Consider the following 21,186-nt stretch of genomic DNA (forward strand, 5'->3'; position numbering starts at 1 on the left):
AGCCTGTAACCCTAAGAGGTGATGGATGTTTTAGGGGTAGTGTGGGAATACAATCTCATCCTAAAGGAACACATCTAGGGGAGAGAAAGGAGAAGCTAACTTTTTTTTTCTAACTTCAAAGAGGATTCAGTTCAAGTTCTAAATAAAGCTTCAGATAGGGTACAATTTAAAAACAATTGTGCAGATGACTTTGAAATTAACTTCTAAGAAACTTCATGGCCATAAAACACTACTGCACATTAAGGATGCGTCCACATTGCACCCTTACCTCAAAATAAGCTACACAATTTGAGCTATGCAAATTGCATAGCTTATTTCATGTTAATTTCAAAATAGCATATTTAGAAATTTTGTGCTCTCTACACAGCACTTATTTAAAAATAAATCGCTATTCTGAAAGGTCCCTTACTCCTCATGGAATGAGGTTTACTGGGATGTTGGAATAATGATCCTGTTATATTTTGAAATAACAGGTGTGCTCAAAAGACACAGAATAGCTATTTTGGGATAACTCCAGTATCCCGAAATTGCGCTGCAGTGTAGATGTAACCAAAGTGAATACTAAGTAGAATCAAAGCAAAGTCATTTAAAAATGCAAGTGAATATTCACACAGTCTCTTTTGCAAAGTTGTTTCCAGCTCTAGTATTTACACAAAATAATAGCTATTGTATTTCCTCTGCTTCATTCTTGACAGTTTTTGCTATAGATTCCTACATTATAAAGCCGGAAGGAACAACTGTGATCATCAATTTGAACTTCTCATATAACACTAACTTTAGAATGTTCCTGAATTAATTCACATTTGAACAATAGTGTATTTTTTTAGACAAAAATAATCCAGTCTTGATTAAAAATTGCTAGTAATGGAAAATCCACCACAGCTAGTGTTCGTTGTAAGCTGGGTAGCTTCAGAGGAGAAACGCAAAATAACCTACACAACCTGCCTAGCTCAAGTCAAAATAGCTTATTTCGACTTTTGGCGCTGGCAGTTATTTCAAAATAGAGCACTCGTCTCCCAACTTCCCTTATTCCTCATGAAATGAAGCTTACAGAAGTCAGAGTAAGAAACCCGTTACTTCGAATTAATTTCAAAGTAACGGGCTTGATGTATAGACACGCACTACGTTATTTCGGAATAACTGAATTATTCCAAAATAACGCTGCTGTGTAAACATAGCGTAATAGAGCACCCATAGTGCCCACAGTGGGCAGTATGTGCTTCTACTAGTGGTGTACACATGCCTTGGTGCATATAACAAAAACTATTCTGCACATAAATGGAAAAAATAGAGGGAAAATTGACCACAACCCTTTGTAAATTGTTCCAATGATTAGCTATATTCAGTTATAAAAATATCTGCTTTATTTCAAGGCTGAATTTGTCTAGTTTCAATTTCCAGCCACTAGATCGTGCTTTAAACCAGCTGTGGCCAACCTGCAGCTCCCAAGTTGCATGTGGCTCTTGCCCCCCAAAAGTGCAGTTGGTGAAGCCGCCCCTTTGCCCCCCAAATGGTTCCGGCCCCCTTCCCTCCCCCCCGGCTTTCCTGTGCTTACCGGGTCGGAGCTGCACCCAAGATGGTGGCCGTCTTAAAGGGGCAGCCTCCTTTAAAAAAAAAAAAATCTGTTCCAGGGAGCTTTTTTTTTTTTTTTTTTTGCTTGACAATTTTGGTGTGGCTTTTTGCATTTTTTCCACCACTGTTTTGGCTCTCTTTGTTAAATGGGTTGGCTACCCCTGCTCTAAACTATGGACTATCTCACAAAGAAGTTATTGCAACAGGAAAATACATGGTAATGCTAATATAGTATCTTAAGAAGGTAGTGTGACAAATGTCTACTTGTCCACTATCCTGAAGAGAGTAATTTTTTGGTAGATAATAAAATATCATACAATTTTCTATCACTCATCATAGCAAAAAGTGGGAGGACATTATTTCATTCTTTGCTGGTAAAAGTTTCATGACAGATTTTCAAACTCTCAGAACGTAGCAAATTACCTGTGCAATATGAAACGGCATCATTTTCAGGATACCTCCTGTTCCCCAGTAAAATGGGTCAAGTGAATAATCTCTTCTTGCATCACTTCAGTCTATTCACTGTCAGTATCTCTCCATCAGTATGTCTCCGGTATTTCCCCTATGTCTTTACTTAAACACTCGCATCTAGCCATTGGCTCTCTTTGCATTTTGGAAAATCTGGAATGCACTTCCTTTTTCCTAGTGCATTGGCCCCAGGCACTCTGTTTGCTCCTAACATCTCTTCCAGATCTCCTTTGTGAAGACTTCACTTCTAATTTCCTCTTAATCAGCATAAATTGCCAACATTTTGTTTTCAAACCTATCACACGATATTTTTCTCTTCCTTTTGTGCATACCCAAAGATCATGTTGGAGGCAAATCCACACACAGCATTACCATGATTCGTGCTTGAATTTGATTTGGGCTTTTAAAATTATAACTTAAATTTGAATAAAAAATATGGTTTCAAAACAAAAACATTTAATTTTCTATGTTAACAATTTTAAAAGATGTATATTTTCATTTTTAATGGGAAATTTATTAGAACAGACCCTTTCCTGATGACAGTTTTAATTTCAACAAATTAACATTCTCTCCTCCACCCCGAAATTACTTTTTTTGGAAAAATTTCTGACTAGCTTCATGATTGGATTTGTAACGCTGTTGACTAATGAAGAGACATCACATAGAATGGGTACAAGTAGGAGCTTAGGCAAGTTAAAGTACAAACAGTGAAGCCTAGTTAACCCCAAAAGAACTCTGATGGAATAAGGACAATAGAGAGAGAAATCATTCTTTGATCTACAGAAAAATAAAGTACACTATAGTTTCACTAGCTTTTACTAACCAGCCTCCAATATTCTATACAGACACTCCACCAAACGCAGCTTCTAACTGCTCGTCTGTTCCAGAATGCAGCATTGTTTTGCTTACATTGAAATTTCTAGCAACAAAATAGCTTTTTCTGAAAAAGTCCCATATTAAAAAGGGGGTTTCCCATGGTTTTTTTTTTAAATGTGCATGAATTCCTGCGTTATTTATTTAATTTTGTCCAAAGGCCAGAGTTTGGACTTTTGTCACCCTTATAGGTACCTTAATTAGAAATGCGAATTTTTAAACCAGAACTACATTTAATTTATTTTATATAGCATGTTATGTTCAGTGAAAGGCACACATTCCCGTTTCTTCACTGGAACCATTTTCTAATAGGAATATAATGTTTTGCTATATAATGTAACCAAAACAATACTTCACTTCAGAAATAATAAAATAGCACTGTTAGCTTAAAGTCAATTCAAAGTATAAACTTTACTTTTAACTAGATTGAAATATGTGTCTTCCATTTATCCTTTTATACATTAGCAGGAAGTAACATATTTCTAAGCAGGGCACATCTATTTCAGTAGTGGAAATAAAGATTATTGAAGTAGACATTCAAATACACTTGAGGACTCAGTTTTCAAGACCTTTGGCTTAGTAAATCTATAAAGAACACCCTGATGTCATATGATGTTAGCATAATCTGCCATAGATGTCAATTTCATGTTAAAATAAACACTTTTGTGCCTCTGTTTAAAAGTTTGAACTATATTGGCATTCTTATCAAATTTAAATTCATAGTGCTTCAGAAGATCTTAACAAGAGGGAAAGTCCTAATATCTACAGAAGTAGCATAGACATTGTCTTGGGGGACAGAATTCATCTTCATAAAATGATCCTCCTTGCAGGTGTCATGCCAGATCAGATAAATAAAATGGAGAATAATTCAATATGTGAAGTAATTGGGAATAATGAAATCTTGCTAAGTGTCTAACCCTCAGAGCATACACAGAAATTACCAAATCAAGGCAAAGACAAACAGGGTGAGAGACATTTTTTTGTTAGGAAGATTGTCGTGATCAGGATTTTGCGTGGCGTATGGTGGGTTACTTACCATGAAGAACATTTTTGACTCATTCTGAACGTTTAATGTGCAGGGTAGTTTAACCATGAATACAAACTGATTAAAAATTAATTTATCAAAAATATGTAAATAAGTGTGTATGCTAGCTGAAATCATGAATTGGCAGTTCTAGGGAATTAATTTATCCACTTAATTTAATCGTACTCAATACTGTAGGCTAAACAATATTTCATATTGCCTCCATTAGCTAATAACCAAAAAAATCACTCATTTTCCATTACCTATTCCCTTCTAAGCCTCAGTGTTGTCTCTACTAGCAAGAATATCAGCTAGTGCACATTGTGCTAGGTCTGTGGAATGTAGGTGGTCTTTGGATATGCCAGATCCACTAAGAAATGGACTGGCACCACTTTTCACGGAGAATGTGGAATCACAATTGGACTATAATGGCCAGTGATCTGGTCTGGATTCATATTTATAATCTTAGGCTATGTCTATACTGCACCCTTCTTCTGCAAAAGCTTATGCAAATGAAGTGCAGATTAGCATATTGTCATGCTTCATTTGCGTAATTATTTAGAGGCCTTTTTTGTGCAACAGACTTTTGCACAAAAAGGAGCTGTGTAGAAGGCTCCTTTTGGTGCAAAAACCTTCTATTGCACAAGAGCTGTTCTTCCTGAAAAAATAAGGAAAAGAGTGGGTTTTTGCGTAAGAAGGAGCCATCTAAAAAGCTCCTTTTTGCACAAAAGCCTCTTGCACAAAAATGGCTCCTAATCAATTATGCAAATGAAGTGCATCAATATGCTAATTCACACTGTATTTGCATAAGCTTTTGCAGAAGAAGGGTGCAGTATAGATGTAGTCTAAGAGTTGAAAAATTTCCACTGACCTTTACACATTCACCCGAGTCATCTGACATCTCAGTTAGGGTACAACTACACTCGAAATAAGCTTCACAAATTGAGCTACACCAATTGCGGAACTTATTTCAAAATAGCTTATTTTGAAATAGGGAGTGTCTACACAGCACTTATTTTGAAATAGTGCACCCTTCCCTTGACTTCTCTTATTCCTCATAGAATGAGGGTTACAAGAGTCAGAGTAAGAAATCCTGTCACATGACAGTATTTTGACACTATTTCAAAATAACTGCCTGCTGTGTAGATGTGGACTAAGCTATTTCGGAATAGCGTTAGTTATTTTGAAATAGTTTTGCGGTGTAGACGTGCCCTTGATGAACTGTTTTAACAGATAATGCTGGTGTACATTTTAGAGTAATTTCATAATCAGGTGTGTGAGTCATCCATAGAATGTCATCAACATTTGGTCACTCGGCTTTACTTTATCACTCATAAGCCTTTGTCTGTACCAAGTTGGATTTATCACTTTTTGGACACCATCTTCCTGCCATCACCATAGTCTCAGAAACAAAAAGTGATTCCTAAAAGCCCCATGGCCAGGTCAGGCATACCTCTGTCCAGCTAGTGAAATACCAGATAAAAAGATGGCTCTACTTTTTTCACCCAGCTACCCTGTTCCCCCCCCCCCCGCATTTTGCCAACCTCTTTCCTAGCCAAAAAAGTGGATTCCTAAAATCCCCCCATCATCAGCATCATGAAATAATAAAGGATGTGGGGGGAAGAGGACTTCAAAGTCTCAATCTGGGGAGGAAAGATCCACTTGACGTTCCTTTGTTCTAGTCACTAAAGACCATTGAGTTCAAGCCCACAACATCCAATACCAAGATGCAGCCTGAATTTCACAAATCCATTCATGAGCCTCAGTCATGATGTTGCCTGACACTGCACTTTAATACTGTTCTGGAGCATAGCACCAAGATGCATGCAATCACCGTCAGTTCATCTCTGTATTGTATCATTCTTACCACTACTAGAAAGAAGTGTTCTGAGGATGTAAGATTACAGAGTGTTAAGGGGCTTATTTAGCTACCATACCTCTACTTCCAGTTAGCTCAGCCCACCCAGTGAGATGTGTCACTGAGATAGGTAGGAAATGCACCGACTCGGTACATTGCTCAGGCACCTTCCACAAGCGCTGTCGTATGGAACACTGGTTGGACTCAAAAGCTGCTCTTCCCCAACATAGACCCCGCATTATCACCTGTCTTCTTCTGAGGTATCTGCCACCCTGTCTGTCAAGGCTGAGACCAACTTCCAGCATGGTTGGCAGCACTCAAATGTTTTTTGGAGACAATTGGACTTCAACCAAGTCCTAGAGCCTTAGGAGACTGCAGAAATGGGGCAGCCCGCCAGCTGGACAGCTTCACAGTCAAGATTTGCATCACTGGAGCAGCCACCCATAGAGAGCCACCAAACCTCTGTTGTCTTTTTCATGGTAAATTTCAAAGTTTTTGTTTTTTCATTCCAAGTAAGAATAAAACCAAGTTCTGAACCACCAAAATCTGTGAGTAGGAGGTTCCTGTCTCTACACCTAATCAAACATACCCGCTTTGACATAAGCTGGTTGTAGCTTTAAAAATTCCCATTTTCCCCCTTATCCCAGGGCTCTCTGTGTTCATAGAAACAGTATGACAATCCCACTCTTTTGTATAGAATACAATTGCCTGACAGGATTACACCTTCAAAGGATGACGACTGACTTTGAATTATCCACCATGTCCATTTTGTTCAGTTTACTCTTTCCAGCATGCTAAGGGATACAGACTGCAAAATAAACTGTGGGTATATATCTGCAGCTTTCTGTACATTCCTTGCTAGACATTCCAAGTGTATCCCAATGTTGGCAGCAGAGTGTTACCACTCTTGCATGTGTAGCAGGGACTGCCATGACAATGTGTGAGTTTAATTCTCCCATCAGCTAGACCAGCATAAGCTATACTGTGACGGAGCATTGGGGCTCTGCACTAGGGCTACCCCGGCCCCTCAGTGCAAAGGAGAGGGGGACGCACCACGAGAACCTGGCCAGGGAACAGAGGGGAGCACGATGGCTGTGCGCGCAGGGATGTCGGGTTATGGCATCATGCAGAGTGCCCAGCCAAGCATGAGGGGGCAGGGCGAGAGTATCCAGGGGCATGGTAGACTCAGTTGGCATTGTGCCGCCAGCTTTAAAAGCCAGCCGGCACCCGGAGGAAGAGTGACGGGACATCCAGGGACGGGGAGCCCAAAGGCACTCATGGAGGGGCCCGCAAGCAGAGGGGCCTAGATGTCCATGTCACCTGTGACCCAAGGAGGGACTACAGAAGGTAAGAAGTGGCCCAGGGCAGGGCACCGGAGCGCCTGCGGTTATGGGCAGTTGCCCCATCTATCACAGGGGAGAGAACAAGAGCGTTTTCCTCCCCTTAGGTCCCTGGGTCGGGACCCGGTTGTGAAGACAGGCTCGGGTCCCCCTACTCCCAACCCCTTTATGATTATACACGGATAAGATGCCGGTGGGATCGGTCGGCTCATAAAGAAAGTAACTGGGGGAGCATGGTTGCACCTATTAAAAGTGGTGTTAGTAGACTGTTGCCTACATACTGACTCTTATTGAGACAGGGAAACCCTTGGGTACGGACTAGAAATGGGGTGTGTGGCACATGTCCCCTTACATATACTGAAGTCAAATGAAAGAATGAGCAGTCCTGTTGCACCTTAGGGTACATCTACACAGCAGTGTTATATCAGAATATCTGATATTATTCCAAAATAACATACTCCATGTCTACACTATAAGCAGTAATTTCTACAATGTCAAAATAATGTTGAGCTGGAGAACTTCTTACTCCAACTCCTGTAACCCTCATTTTACAAGGAGTAAGGGAAGTCGGAGGAAGAATACTCTTTCTTGGACTTCCTGATGTGTAGACAACATCAAAAGCCAAAATAAGCTATTTCGACTTAAGATATGCAATTGACATAGATCAAGTTGCATAGCTTATTTCAGCTTTAGCCCTACAGTGTAGACATACCATTAGAGACTAACAAATATATGATATCATCAGCTTTCATGGGTAAAACCCACTTCATCAGATGGGTTAGAGTGGAAATTATAGAATCGAGAGTATATACAACAGCAAGAGCATTTACCTGTGAAATGTAGGACCATTGTTAATGACACTAATTTAGTCAGCCCATTTATAGCTTTTGATGTGTAAATGTGAGTATCAAAGGTGAGAGAAATTGTTTTTGTAGTGTGTTAACCAGTTAATATCTTTATTCAAGCCCAAGTTAATAGTGTTGCGTTGTAGTGTTTTATAATTACCATAAAATTAGACACTATCAAGTTGGGCTTGAATAAAGATATTAATGTGCTGTAAAGGCATTAATCCTACAATTGACAGGTAACTGCTCTTGCTGTTATATGTACTGTGGATTAAGTAATTTGCATTCCAACTCAGCTGATGAAGTGGGTCTTACCTGTGAAAGTTCATGATGTAGTATATTTTTATAGGGTCTAAGGTGCCACAGGACTGCTCATTGTTTTTAAAGTTATAGACTAAGATGGTTTCCCCCTCTGAGACTTGTAGTCACATGAGTATGACATGGAAAATTTACATAAGAGAGAGCAATCAAGCATCCAGTGGTTAAAAGCTCTGACAACTGAGTTAAAATTGGTGTCAATTACAAATTCTATATAATTGCTTTTCATATCTTGTCATGTTAATTCATTTTATAATTAGCACAAGAGATATGTATGTATGGCCAACAAGACACTTTAGCAGTATTATCAATCTGAATAGGAAAGCTAAACAATACATAATCCAAATGTTTGCTAGTACTAGAGGTTTTGCCAAAAAATTGGCACAAATATAACCAATTTCTTCAGCAGATGACTAAGTATACAATTAGGAGATACCTTCATCTGGGTATGTGCATTTGAATGTGATCTCCAACAGACAAGAATGAATCTGGTACTTCATTAATGTTTGACCTAGTAAATAGCTTGCTGTCACCTTCATCAGTATAGTCTTCTTGAATGACTTGTCCAGTTTGGCTATAAATGACAATATGGCTTCTCTTACTTCTCTTGGAAGAATATGCCATTATCTGTACATACATGTTAAACACTTTTAAACACCTATTTCAATATTAGTGGTAGGGTCAGATTTTAAAAAGCATCCAGCTCCCTACACAAATGGCCTGATTGTGAAATGAATTTGCCATGTTGGCGATTAGCTCCGCAGTGCGAGCTGGCAGGTCCTGAGTGCTTTTGAAAGTCTGTCTCCTATTCTGGGCACCAACCTCTTAAAAATCAGACCTGAGACTCCTGAAATTGTGGAAAAAAAAACTGGGGTTGAGATACCTTTAAGGGTATGACCACACTAGAGCCGGGACTATGCCTCCTATCCCAAGTAGAGAAACACACAGTAGCTCTTCCAAAGTCAGTGAGCTAAAAATACCATTGTGAATATTGCAGCGGGTATAGTGACACAGACTAGCCACCTGGACTGGGAGGCACACTTCTAGATAGAGTGTAGATATATTCTAAGAGGCATAGCAAAGAACTTACAGCCCATGGGGAAGTAGGGCTAAAATGATGTTAAGCCACCTTTGCAACCTCCTGATCATGGAGTGCCCAGAGAGTCTGCTTACGTTACATTAGCCCCCGCCCGGTGTTGCCTTGTGGGATGCAAAGCTGGAGTCTGCAGCACCAACTTGCATATGCCTCGCCTGCCCCCATCCACACCCTGGATTACTCACTAAACTGGGACTTGTGAGAGGGCTTCTGGGCAGCCGACATACAGCTACCTGCAGTAGGGAATTTCTTCCTCAGTTGGCTGAATGGCTGTAAGGCCTATTCATACCTCTCCAGCCCTTTTACCTGGTGCTCAGGTGGGGATTTCGGCTTATATATGAACAGTTTTGGACACCTCATTTCAAAAAAAAGTGGAGAAATTGAAGAGAGTCCAGAGAAGAGCAACAAGAATTAAAGGTCTAGAGAACATGAGCTATGAGGGAAGGCTGAAAGAACTGGGCTTGTTTAGTTTGGAAAAGAAAAGATTGAGGGGGACATGATAGCAGTTTTCAGATATCTAAAAGGGTGGGAAGAGGGAGAAAACTTGTTCATCTTGGCCTCTGATGATAGAACAAGAAGCAATGGGCTTAAACTCCAGCAAGGGAGTTTTAGGTTGGACTTTAGGAAAAAGTTCCTAACTGTCAGGGTAGTCAAACACTGGAATAAATTGCCCAGGGAGGTTGTAGAATCTCCATCTATGGAGATATTTAAGAGTAAGTTAGATAAATGTCTATCAGGGATGGTCTAGACAGTACTGGGTCCTGCCATGAGGACAGGGGACTGGACTTGATGACCTCTGGAGGTCCCTTCCAGTCCTAGTATTCTATGATTCTTTGACTCTAAGAAACACTGCAAATAATTAGTGAAATTTGTACTAAGTAGAAGTTCTGACGAATAGAAAATCCTGATTCACTATAGCATTTAGTTACAGCTAACAATTTGGCAGGGCTGGCTTTTTTTTAATTAGCAGCAGTGAAACACAAACAATGTGATGAAAGCAGCTTTCTGGTTTGTCGCTCAATTGTTTGCCAACCCTTTTTGCTTTCGACAGTAAAATTAGTAAAGCTCAGTTTTCTGTGGTTTGGGGAGTGGGAGGAAAAAGAAGTAGAACTGAAAATTGAAAGATATAGATTTGTGGCAACTTTCACTTTCATTTCCCATTTCCATAGGTTGCATGCTGATACGTTATGTAAGAATTGCCTGCTTGGCTGGTCTGCCATTATTTTGTTGCTGTTGTTGTATCCATACGATCAGCATTTTTTCCAGTTGATGATATGACTTGTAGAGAAAGAAGGTATAAATACAAAATATCTTTCACCCAGTTTTAACACATCATGACTCTTTTCAGGTCATGACAACCAGTCTCCAATTTATAGTAACTGAAATCCAGAGATGATGTAAAATCCCATTTAATCAGTTAACTGGTTAAACGTTACAGTCAACTGCTTAACTGAGATCCTGTGGGCAGGGCGCAGCACTAGAGCGGCCTCCCATCCATGCTATGTCATGATGGGCCAGGCAGGGCTGGAACAGTGGTTGGGCTGCCAGTTAACCAGTTACATCACTGGTAAGGGTGATGCTTATGGGTTAACTGGTTACATCCCTACTGAAAGCCTCCACAAGTACAGCAAACTTTGCTTTTTGGGTAAACTGTTCCTGACCAGTGCTTTTCATAAGATACTTTCAAAAGAGACAATAAAACAGTTTTGTTAAAAGGGAGTTTCTTAAATTTCTAATTTTACAGCACCGTCCTGAAAATAAAACATTCAGCGAAAATATTCCTGCCATTTCACTGGAGCAATTATAATATCTGATGAGACTGCTTGAATACAGTTTTGCCAAATTTTATTTCACTGGCTACATTTGAGATCTCACAACTTATTGGACTTCAGTAATTCTTGAGACTATCCCTTTTCCTCTTTCCATCCCTCTACTTATTAATCAAGCCAGACATTCAGATATACCCATATATAGTGCAAGACAGCTGTAATTATGCAACAGTATTTTGTGTAACTTGTCCTTACCAGTTCACTCATGCCAGACTTGTACATCAGAGCGTGTCCAATTTGGTTAGCAGCTTTCTGTATTTCCAGCTGTAGATACTTTTGGAATTTATCCTCTGCAGTGCTCAGATGTAGTTCATTGATAATATATTGGCCTCCACTCCTTTGAAATCCATATAGTCAATTTGCTGCTGTGTCTCATTTCTTGGCTTCATTTCTCCCCAGCATAAAAAAGTGAGCCTCAATTAGAGCTTTTAAAAGGGGCGACAAAATGGATTTGCTACCATTTTAAAATAGAAACAGACCATCGTCATTTGATGCTTATCCCAAGTATATATGAACTCACATTTGATCTGGAAGCCAGATTAGAAGGATGGCCTGAAAACAGTTAAAAAGTACTTCCAGGATTTGGTGGGGTTATTAATTATTATAAGAATAACTTTTCTTATGGAAAGTGTAAAGTACAAGGAATAAGTAATTAAGGAAATCATCTGTAAACACTTGGAAAGTGGCAAGGTGATAGGCAACATCCAGCATGGATTTGTAAAGAACAAATCATGTCAAACCAATCTGATAGCTTTCTTTAATAGGATAACGAGTCTTGTGGATAAGGGTGAAGCATTGGATGTGGTATACCTAGACTTTAGTAAGGCATTTGATACGGTCTCGCATGATATTCTTATCAATAAACTAGGTAAATACAACTTACCTGGGGCTACTATAAGGTGGGTGCATAACTGGCTGGATGACTGTAAGCAGAGAATAGTTATTAATGGTTCACAATCCTGCTGGAAAGGCATAACAAGTGGGGTTCCATAGGGGTCTGTTTTGGGACCATCTCTGTTCAATATCTTCATCAATGATTTAGATATTGATATAGAAAGTACTCTTATTAAGTTTGCAGATGATACCAAGCTGGGAGGGGTTGTGACTAATCTGGAGGATAGGGTAATAATTCAAAATGACCTGGAAAAATTGGAGAAATGGTCTGAGGTAAATAGGATGAAGTTTAATAAAGACAAATGCAAAATGCTCCACTTAGGAAGGAACAATCAGTTTCATACATACAGAATGGGAAGCGACTGTCTGGGAAGGAGTACGGCAGAGGGATCTAGGGGTTATAGTGGACCACAAGTTGAATATAAGTCAGCAGTGTGATGCTGTTGGAAAGAAAGAAAACGTGATTCTGGGATGCATTAACAGGTGTGTTGTGAGCAAGACACGAGCAGTCATTCTTCCACTCTACTCTGCACTGGTTAGGCCTCAATTGGAGTATTGTGTTTAGTTCTGGGCACCTCATTTAAAGAAAGACGTGGAGAAATTGGAGAGGGTCCAGGGAAAAGCAGCGAGAATGATTAAAGGTCTAGAGAACATGAGCTATGAGGGAAGGCTGAAGGAACTGGGTTTGTTTAGTTTAGAAAAGAGAAGATTGAGGGGGGACATGATAGCAGTTTTCAGATATCTAAAAGGGTGTCATAAGGAGGAGGGAGAAAACTTGTTCATCTTGGCCTCTGAGGATAGGACAAGAAGCAATGGGCTTAAACTATAGTAAGGGAGGTTTAGCTTGGACATTAGGAAAAAGTTCCTAACTGTCAGGATAGTCAAACACTGGAAGAAATTACCCAGGGAGGTTGTGGAATCTGCCTCTGTGGAGATATTTAGGAGTAGGTTAGATAAATATCTATCAGGGAAGGTCTAGACAGTATTTGGTCCTGCCATGAGGGCAGGGGATTGGACTCGATGACCTCTCGAGGTTCCTTCCAGTCCTAGTATTCTATGATTCTATGTACAAACAAGTTCTTTAGTGATCCAGCAATAAATCTATATACAGCCATATCCACGTGGCTTCATGTTCACTAAGTCACAGCTGCAGGAGCCACTAGGTCTCCAGAGTTTAGGTTCTTTTTTGTAACGTCTGCAGTAATGTGCACAACTAAAATGACCTGAGATGGATATTTTAGATAATGTTTAAAGATTAGTGCATTATTGCAGCCTCAATCACATTGAATTCTCATTAGCTCCACTAACACAAAGTGAGTTGCTTTATGGAGAGTGGATAGGTAGATCCAAATGCAAAAACCAACCAAACAAAACCCCCCTATAATGTCCAAAATCTCCAAAAGTGACTCATGATTTTAGGTGTCTCCGTGTGGGAACATCCATGCTGACACATGTTCAAGGAGCATGATTTTCAGGGTAAAGGGTACAATATTTTATTAATAGGGCCCTAACAAATTCATGGCCACAAAAAACACACCATGGACTATGAAATAAGCCCTTGTCTGTGAAATCTGATGTTTCCTTGTTCCTAGGAGCACCCCAACAAAGGGGGCTTCCTACCTCTGACTTGGAAGGGGAGGGACAGATCCTGTCCCTCCCCTACAAACTGCTCTGGCAGTGGGAGGAGGGACCAGACCAGACTCACCTCAGCAATGTTTCCTCTGAGCTGTGGGGCAGCACAGCCTCCATGCAAAGAGCTGACTGACTCAGTGGGGCTGATGAATCACCTATGAAGCTGTGCTCCCTCCCAGCTTAGGGGGAATAATGACCTCAGGGTTTCTCCCCAGCTGCAAGATACTGTCTGAGACAGGACAGCAGCCTTAGGTTCCTGCAGCTGGAGGAGATTGTGGAGCTGAATACTATCTTCTCTGTGGTGCTGGGAGGGCTTCATGAAAGGACCTGTCCCTTCCCTGCAAACTGTTCTGAGGGTTGGAGGAGGAACCAGACCAGACCACTGTTACCTCTTGGAACCTCTTGTAGCTACAGAAAGCTCCGCAGTCTCTGCTTCCAGAGACCAGCTCCGAAGGCAGCACAGAAGTAAGGTTGGCAATCCCATGATGCCCCTACAAAAGGTTTGTGACTCTACAGTCTCTTTTTGGGCTGGGACACCACAGTTACAACACCATAAAATTTCAGTTTTCAACAGCTGAAAACATGAAATGTTCCAATTTTCAAATCCTCCGGTGTGAAATGGGCTATAATGGGCCATGGATTTGGTAGGGCACTATTTATGAAGAATCAGACCCCCTTTCAAGCATCACAAGTCTGGTATCTACGATAGATTTTAGCCCTAAGAGAGAATATTGAACCTAATTTGGAAGGCTTTATGCCCTTGCTGTCATTCATATAGTGTTTTCATCCATATTGAGAAAGGTAGAAAGTTCAGATAATGTGCTCTAATAAAACATATCTTAATGGAACTGAACCTCTAAACCATCACAAGATCAGCAATGCAGCCTATACAAATTTTTGACTATCAGCTGTTTGCAGTTAGAGAAACGGGAGGACCTAAAACACTAACCAAATGTATAAAAATGAAAGAAAATATCAGACATGAGAAAATATTATAAATAAAATAGGTAAAAGAGGAACATCTCTTCCTCCCCCCCCCTCCAAAATAAACAGTTTCAGCCCCACTAAATGGAACTTAAAACAACTATATTCAGGGTTTGGGATTTCACATAATAAGCCCCCATGTTAGCTGTATGCTTTGCATGCTATCGTGTATTCCAGATATGAAAGAGTTAATTATCTCACAATGTATTATATTCCAGCCTATTGTGACTCCTTCCAGTGGTTTGCATCAACAGCTACATAACCTAGCATAAAGCTAAAGGAGTCCTTCTTTCAGTTCAAGTGGTAGAGGGTTCATGCTCATACAGTTCCATCTGATGAACATCATTCAGCCATGGCCTGTTCCATAGGCATGTAGGTTAAATTGGAACCTAGGGTCTGATCCTGTCAGAAGCTGAGTGCCTGAAACTCCACATGAAATCAAAAATTCCAGTTGTACCACACTTGCATAACCATGGCATTTGAGTTGCTATGCTCTCATTTATTTATTTAATCTAAAATGGTGGTGGTTCACCAGGGTTAGCCTCTAGTGGGCCACTGACACTATATTTACCTGCACCTCAACAGGCACAGGCGACTACAACTCTCATTGGTCATTCCTAGCCAATGGGAGCTGCAGGAAGTGGCACAGACAAGGACATCACTTCCTGCAGCTCCCATTGGCCAGGAACACTGATCCATGGCCAGTGGAACTGCATCCACCCATACTTGTGGAGGCGCAGGTAAATATAGCATTGCTGGACTGCTGGAGGCTAATCCTTGCAAAATAGATCCAGCCTGGGGGGCTGGCATTTGCTCACCACTGATTTAGATTATGATCTGAAAAAATCTGTACATTGGAAGCTACTCACCCATAGCTTTTGGCCCCACAGAGGTACATTTAAAAGCACAATGATTTTGAAGTTGTTTGGTGCTGAGAACTACTGAGGAATCACTAAAGGTGATGCCCTGTGGAAACAGGTATTCTTGCTCTCACCTGTGCTTAAATAATTTCTCTTCAAAGAGATGTGCAGATGGTTTGTCCATCTCAGGAAAATTAGTGCCATTCACTAGTAGGAATGCAACTAAAAGCAGAGAACATGCTGCACACAGAGATTTGATATCCAATTTACTTAGGTCATTCCATAATTTCCACTTTTTCTATCACAAATCCTGCTAGTCCATGCTCCTTTCTCCATTCCCGACTGTGCACCTGGTTTCCAGGAATTTACCTGGTCTTCTATCCTGCTTAGTAGCATTCCCTATCTTTAATAGACCTTATTAAAGAAGCTCTTACAGTCTCTTCTTTGCAGCATGGACTGGAAGACTGATCCATAAAAATCATGTATTCTTCCAGGGGCTTCCCTTCTCAGATTCACTGCAAAGAGTAGCCAGTCAAAATTACTGATATTGCACTGCTCTACTCAGTTATCCGTTACTAAGCAAAATGAATAAATACTCTTTAACTTTCCATTCTGTTTCCATAACATCAGAATATTTTTCAAGCAATATGCTCCATCTGTTATGAATGGTAATGTAGGTGATATGTTAGTTTTTACTTCCTGAAAAATGTATTTGATTTTTAAAATACCCTCTGTTTTTTGACAATATTGACTAAAACAGGCTAGTTGGTTCCCACAGGCTTTTTCTTGACAGATTGTCACATACCTACTCCTCTGTACCATGCAAAAAGAAAAAGAAATTGTTTTAAATTGCTGGCCTCCAAACACTTTGAGAACAAAATGAGTACTTTTAGCTACCGTTGATATTCCTGACTGGATCCCATCAATCCACAGAAATGTACTTCTTTTCAGACCTTCTGGGTGTTTTGAGATACAGAAAGAAAGCTACCTATTACCTTCAACAACAACAACAAAAGGAAGCATCATATTATTAGAACCAGGCAGAAGCCCTTAAGGTAAATTGTGCACCAAACATTACTTTGTTTAGTTGGCTTAGTAGGTTAGAAAGTTTAGGAAGTAGCAATTACCATAAAATTCTAACCAGCGTCATATTTGACTGAAAGAGAAAAATTGAAATGTTTCTGACTACATACTGTATGTCTTTGCTTCTACATCACATAAAATTCAGATATCAGATGACAAACTAACAACGGCCCAATGTTTCCATATATTATACATTTGGTACACTCCCTTTTGAGGACAAGAATGGAGGTAAATATAAGTCAATTTTTCTCTGAATTTCTGTTAACTGCACAGGAATTCATTGGTAGAAGAATATTATTGGAACTGCTCTCACCTTCTGGAATTAAACAAAAGGTAAAAAAAAAAAATCCTCATAGCTCTAGGGATGTTATGTAGCTCATTGCTTTCACCAAGAGAAAACTCAAGTTTAAAGATCCACATTTTTAGTAGTCAATGAACAAAAATGAGTTCAGAAGTTTCTATTATTAGTGGAAGAAACTCATCTCTGGATATTTTTGATGGGTATATGGACACTTTGGCTCAGGGTTCAAGTTTTGGAGAACACAATAGGGGCAACTGTGGCCTATTTCTCCAGTTTCACTGCTAATGAGTGCAGACTACTGTTGCACAAGTTCTTCTACCACCAAATACAAAGCAAAATCTGCCTCAGTTTCTGGGCTGAAGCACAACTGTGGTTCTCATAATTTGTTCTGGAAACCATTGCTGGACCACTGCTTTCTTCAAGCTTTGTCTGGGATCACTGAAAGCTTGACTGATACTTTGAGTCTTTAATGAAATGCCAAACATTGGTCCTGAATTTGTTTGGAGAAGTTATTGTACACCCACCTTTGCTATACCACTCAGCTCAATGGGATCGCTCAATGGGGAGTCTTTTATCATTTGGTAAGAACTTACACTTTCAATTGCAAAGATGGAGATGCCTATCTTCTAGGGCTGGATGGAAACTTGAAAGGTCATTGAGTCCAGTCCCCTACCTTCCCAGCAGAACCAAGTGCCATTCCTGACAGATTTTGCCCCAGATCCCTAAATGGCCTCCTCAAGGACTGAGCTCACAAGCTTGGGTTTAGCAAGCCAATGCTCAAACTGCTGAGCTATCCCTCCCCCTACAGCACATGTTCTATCCCATTGTATGCAAGCAGCACAAAACAGGACCCTTTGTGGTTCGGGGCTTTGTTATGAAAGTCATTCCTTGTTCCCTTTTTGACTTGCTATGCAAACTCTTGGAAGTTGCCATGTTAGCAAACCATGTGAGAAAGTAAAACCTGCCAAAAGTAATTTCCAAGGCTCATGTCACAGTATCATCCAGGCAGATTTAGCTGATGGTCTACATCACTGTCAGAAGTGCTTCTTTGCAGCAAGGGACAAATCCTATCGTTTAAGTGCTGTTAAGGATTTTAGGTTTGGCTCCCAGGTTAATGTGTTTCAGTAGTAGATCAAGAGCATATTTTCTTTCATGCCATGTGTCCTGGCAGCTGTGGATCTCCCCTTTGAACTGCAGAAATTTATTCTCTAGACATACTCCATCTACAGTTGTAAAGTGAATTCTTCATACTAGTTTCATTCTCCAAAGTAAATTTTGTTGCATGTTCCATTTTTTTTCCTTTTCAAGAAAAGGAGTCTCAAATACAGCAGCAAGTAAGGTTTGGGAAGAGCAGAAAAAGGCCAGGAATTTAAATGACTAATGGAAAGTTTGTGGAATACAGGAAATAGGTATCTGAACCTATGAATATAGTCAAGAAGGATATGGTGTCAGCTTGTAAGCAAAGGAGCATGAAAGAAAGTTCTTAATTCAAAACAGAAGCTCAGTCCAACATTTTTTAATATGAGCCCAATCCTGAAAGTAGCAAACAGCATAGAGATCAGACAAGCACCTAAAAACCTAGTAATACAGGGCTACATTAAGTACTCTTATATGAACATGACTGAAATGATGTTATCTTCTTCCCAACTTCCAAGAAAGTTGAGAACAAAAGCTGAAGAAAGAAGAAAAAATAATATTTTCTTGAATGATGGAATGTTATTTCTATAATAGGCTCCCTCCAAATCAACTCCAAATGGAACATCTAACATGGAATCAATGTTGTATACATTACGCCACATGACAGCCAGATTATCTTGTATTTGCTAATCTTGGAAGTGGAACTCTTTCTTTTAGAGATCGGGGACTCCAGGTATTGTTCTAGACAAAATGAATAAGATGGCAGCTACCACTAATCTATTGTTAAAGCAAGGTCCCAAATTGAACTTCAGTGAGCTTCTCCTCTAAAGTCACCCAAACAGAATTCAATAATCCTGTCTGCGGCTGTATTGGAAACTGTATTGGTTCAAATTAAATGGGCAAAAGTAATGTAATATTCATTGTATCGTTACAGAAAACAGCTGCTTTGTGTCCGTTAGCTCTTGTTATTTATAGAACAGCAAAATGTAATATTCATTTTCTCAACACGTAACATCTGCTACAAGTTCATTAGTTTGCTCAAGAATGCAAGATCTTTTAAGAATTCATTCAAAGGGATGGCTTGAATGGGCAATGAGAATAGACTGCTCTCAGGTGAGAATGCCCTAATGAAATGAAGTACGGCAACAGCAATATCATATCCCTTACTAAGTTGCAGTTGACACGGTACAATCTCCAGTGTCTTTAGGAGCCGAGGCCATACCATTCTCTCCATCCAATATTCACCACATTTTTACTATGTATGAGCATGAGACTTGGAAGCCACTAAACTAATCTAATGTAGACATAGCCTAACAGTTGACAGGTTCAAGGACATTTAGACATAGAACTAACATGCACTCAGGCCAGGTGTGCATTACATGAGAAAGTAAAACTAAAATGCACAACTCCAGCTATGTCAATAGTGTAGCTGGAGTTGACACAGATTAGGTCAAATTTCTGCAGCATTCCCACTGTGAGAGGTTGACAGGAGAAACTCTCCCATTGACTTCCCTTACTCCTCACGACCCCATGGAGTACTGGGGTTAATCAGAGGTTAATTTATCAGGTACTTACTAGACCCCTAAATCAAATCCCTGAAGATTGATCTCTGTAGCATTGATCTCAGGTTAAGTGAAGACAAGCCCTCACAGTGGCAATGTCTTGTAGGGACAATGTCAAATAAGGTCATATCTATTCAGTGTATTCTAGAGAAATATTACCAGGAGAGTATATAATATTAGGAGTAGAAATGCAGAGGTTAGTTTACCTCTGAGTAGGTTGAACCTCTCTAAAGCGGCACCTGATTGGTGCCAAACTGGAAAATTTGCTGAACCATAGGAAGTCAGTATTGGCTAATAGCATTGCCAACACTTCCACTGCTTACTGGGCTCTTAGAAGACATTTAGGGGTAAATTAGAGTGAAATAACAGCACAGAGCCAAGACAGGTGGCTGTAAACAAACTTTATGGGACTGTGGGAAACTTGGCCACACCCATGATAAGTAGACATCCAGCTAACTAAAATCATGCTGGACCACAGATGTTGCCAGACCAGACAGAGCCGGATTAGAGAGGTTCAACTTATATTTGTCACCCATATTATCACTGCTGAAATACCATGCCCAGTTCTGATGCTCTCAATTCAAGAAGGATGCTGATAATCTGGAGGGGTTCATAGCAGACTTACAAGATTGATTAAAGGAATAGAAATCAAGCCTTACAGTGACACAGGAGGTCAAGGGGCTAACTCTATTTAGCTTACCAAAGAGAAGGCTAAGTGGTGACTTGATTATAGTCTGTAAATAAGTAGTTTAGTTAAGAAAAGAGATGATCAAGGGGGGACATGATAGCCGTTTTCAGGTATCTAAAAGGGTGTCATAAGGAGGAGGGAGAAAACTTGTTCATCTTGGCCTCTGAGGATAGAACAAGAAGCAATGGCCTTAAACTACAGCAAGGGAGGTTTAGGTTGGACATTAGGAAAAAGTTCCTAACTGTTAGGGTAGTCAAACACTGGAATAAATTGCCCAGGGAGGTTGTAGAATCTCCATCTCTGGAGATATTTAAGAGTAAGTTAGATACATGTCTATCAGGGATGGTCTAGACAGTATTTGGTCCTGCCATGGGGTCAGGGCACTGGACTCAATGACCTCTTGAGGTCCCTTTCAGTCCTAATATTCTTTGATTCTACGATTATGGTCTTCAATATAGAAAAAAAATAACATGGCCCAACAGTGAAAAGTCAAAGAGATGTAAATTTAGATTGGAAATAAGGCATACATTTTCAATGGTGAGAATAATTAACCATCAAACATAAGAACATAAGGATGGCCATACTGGGTCAGACCAAAGGTCCATCTAGCCAAGTATCCTGTCCCCTGATAGGGGCCAGTACCAGGTGCCCGAGAGGGTGTACCAAAGACAATGATCAAGCAATTTGCAATTTGTCTCCTACCATCCTTCTCCCTCCTTTGAAAAAGAGAGGCCGGGGCACCATTCCTTACCCCCTGGCTAATATCCTTTTATGAACCTAACAAATTACCCAAGGGTCTTGGGGGATTTTCCATCACTGATG

Source organism: Pelodiscus sinensis, chromosome 13 (genome assembly GCF_049634645.1).
Source record: "Pelodiscus sinensis isolate JC-2024 chromosome 13, ASM4963464v1, whole genome shotgun sequence".
Classification (NCBI taxonomy): domain Eukaryota; kingdom Metazoa; phylum Chordata; order Testudines; family Trionychidae; genus Pelodiscus; species Pelodiscus sinensis.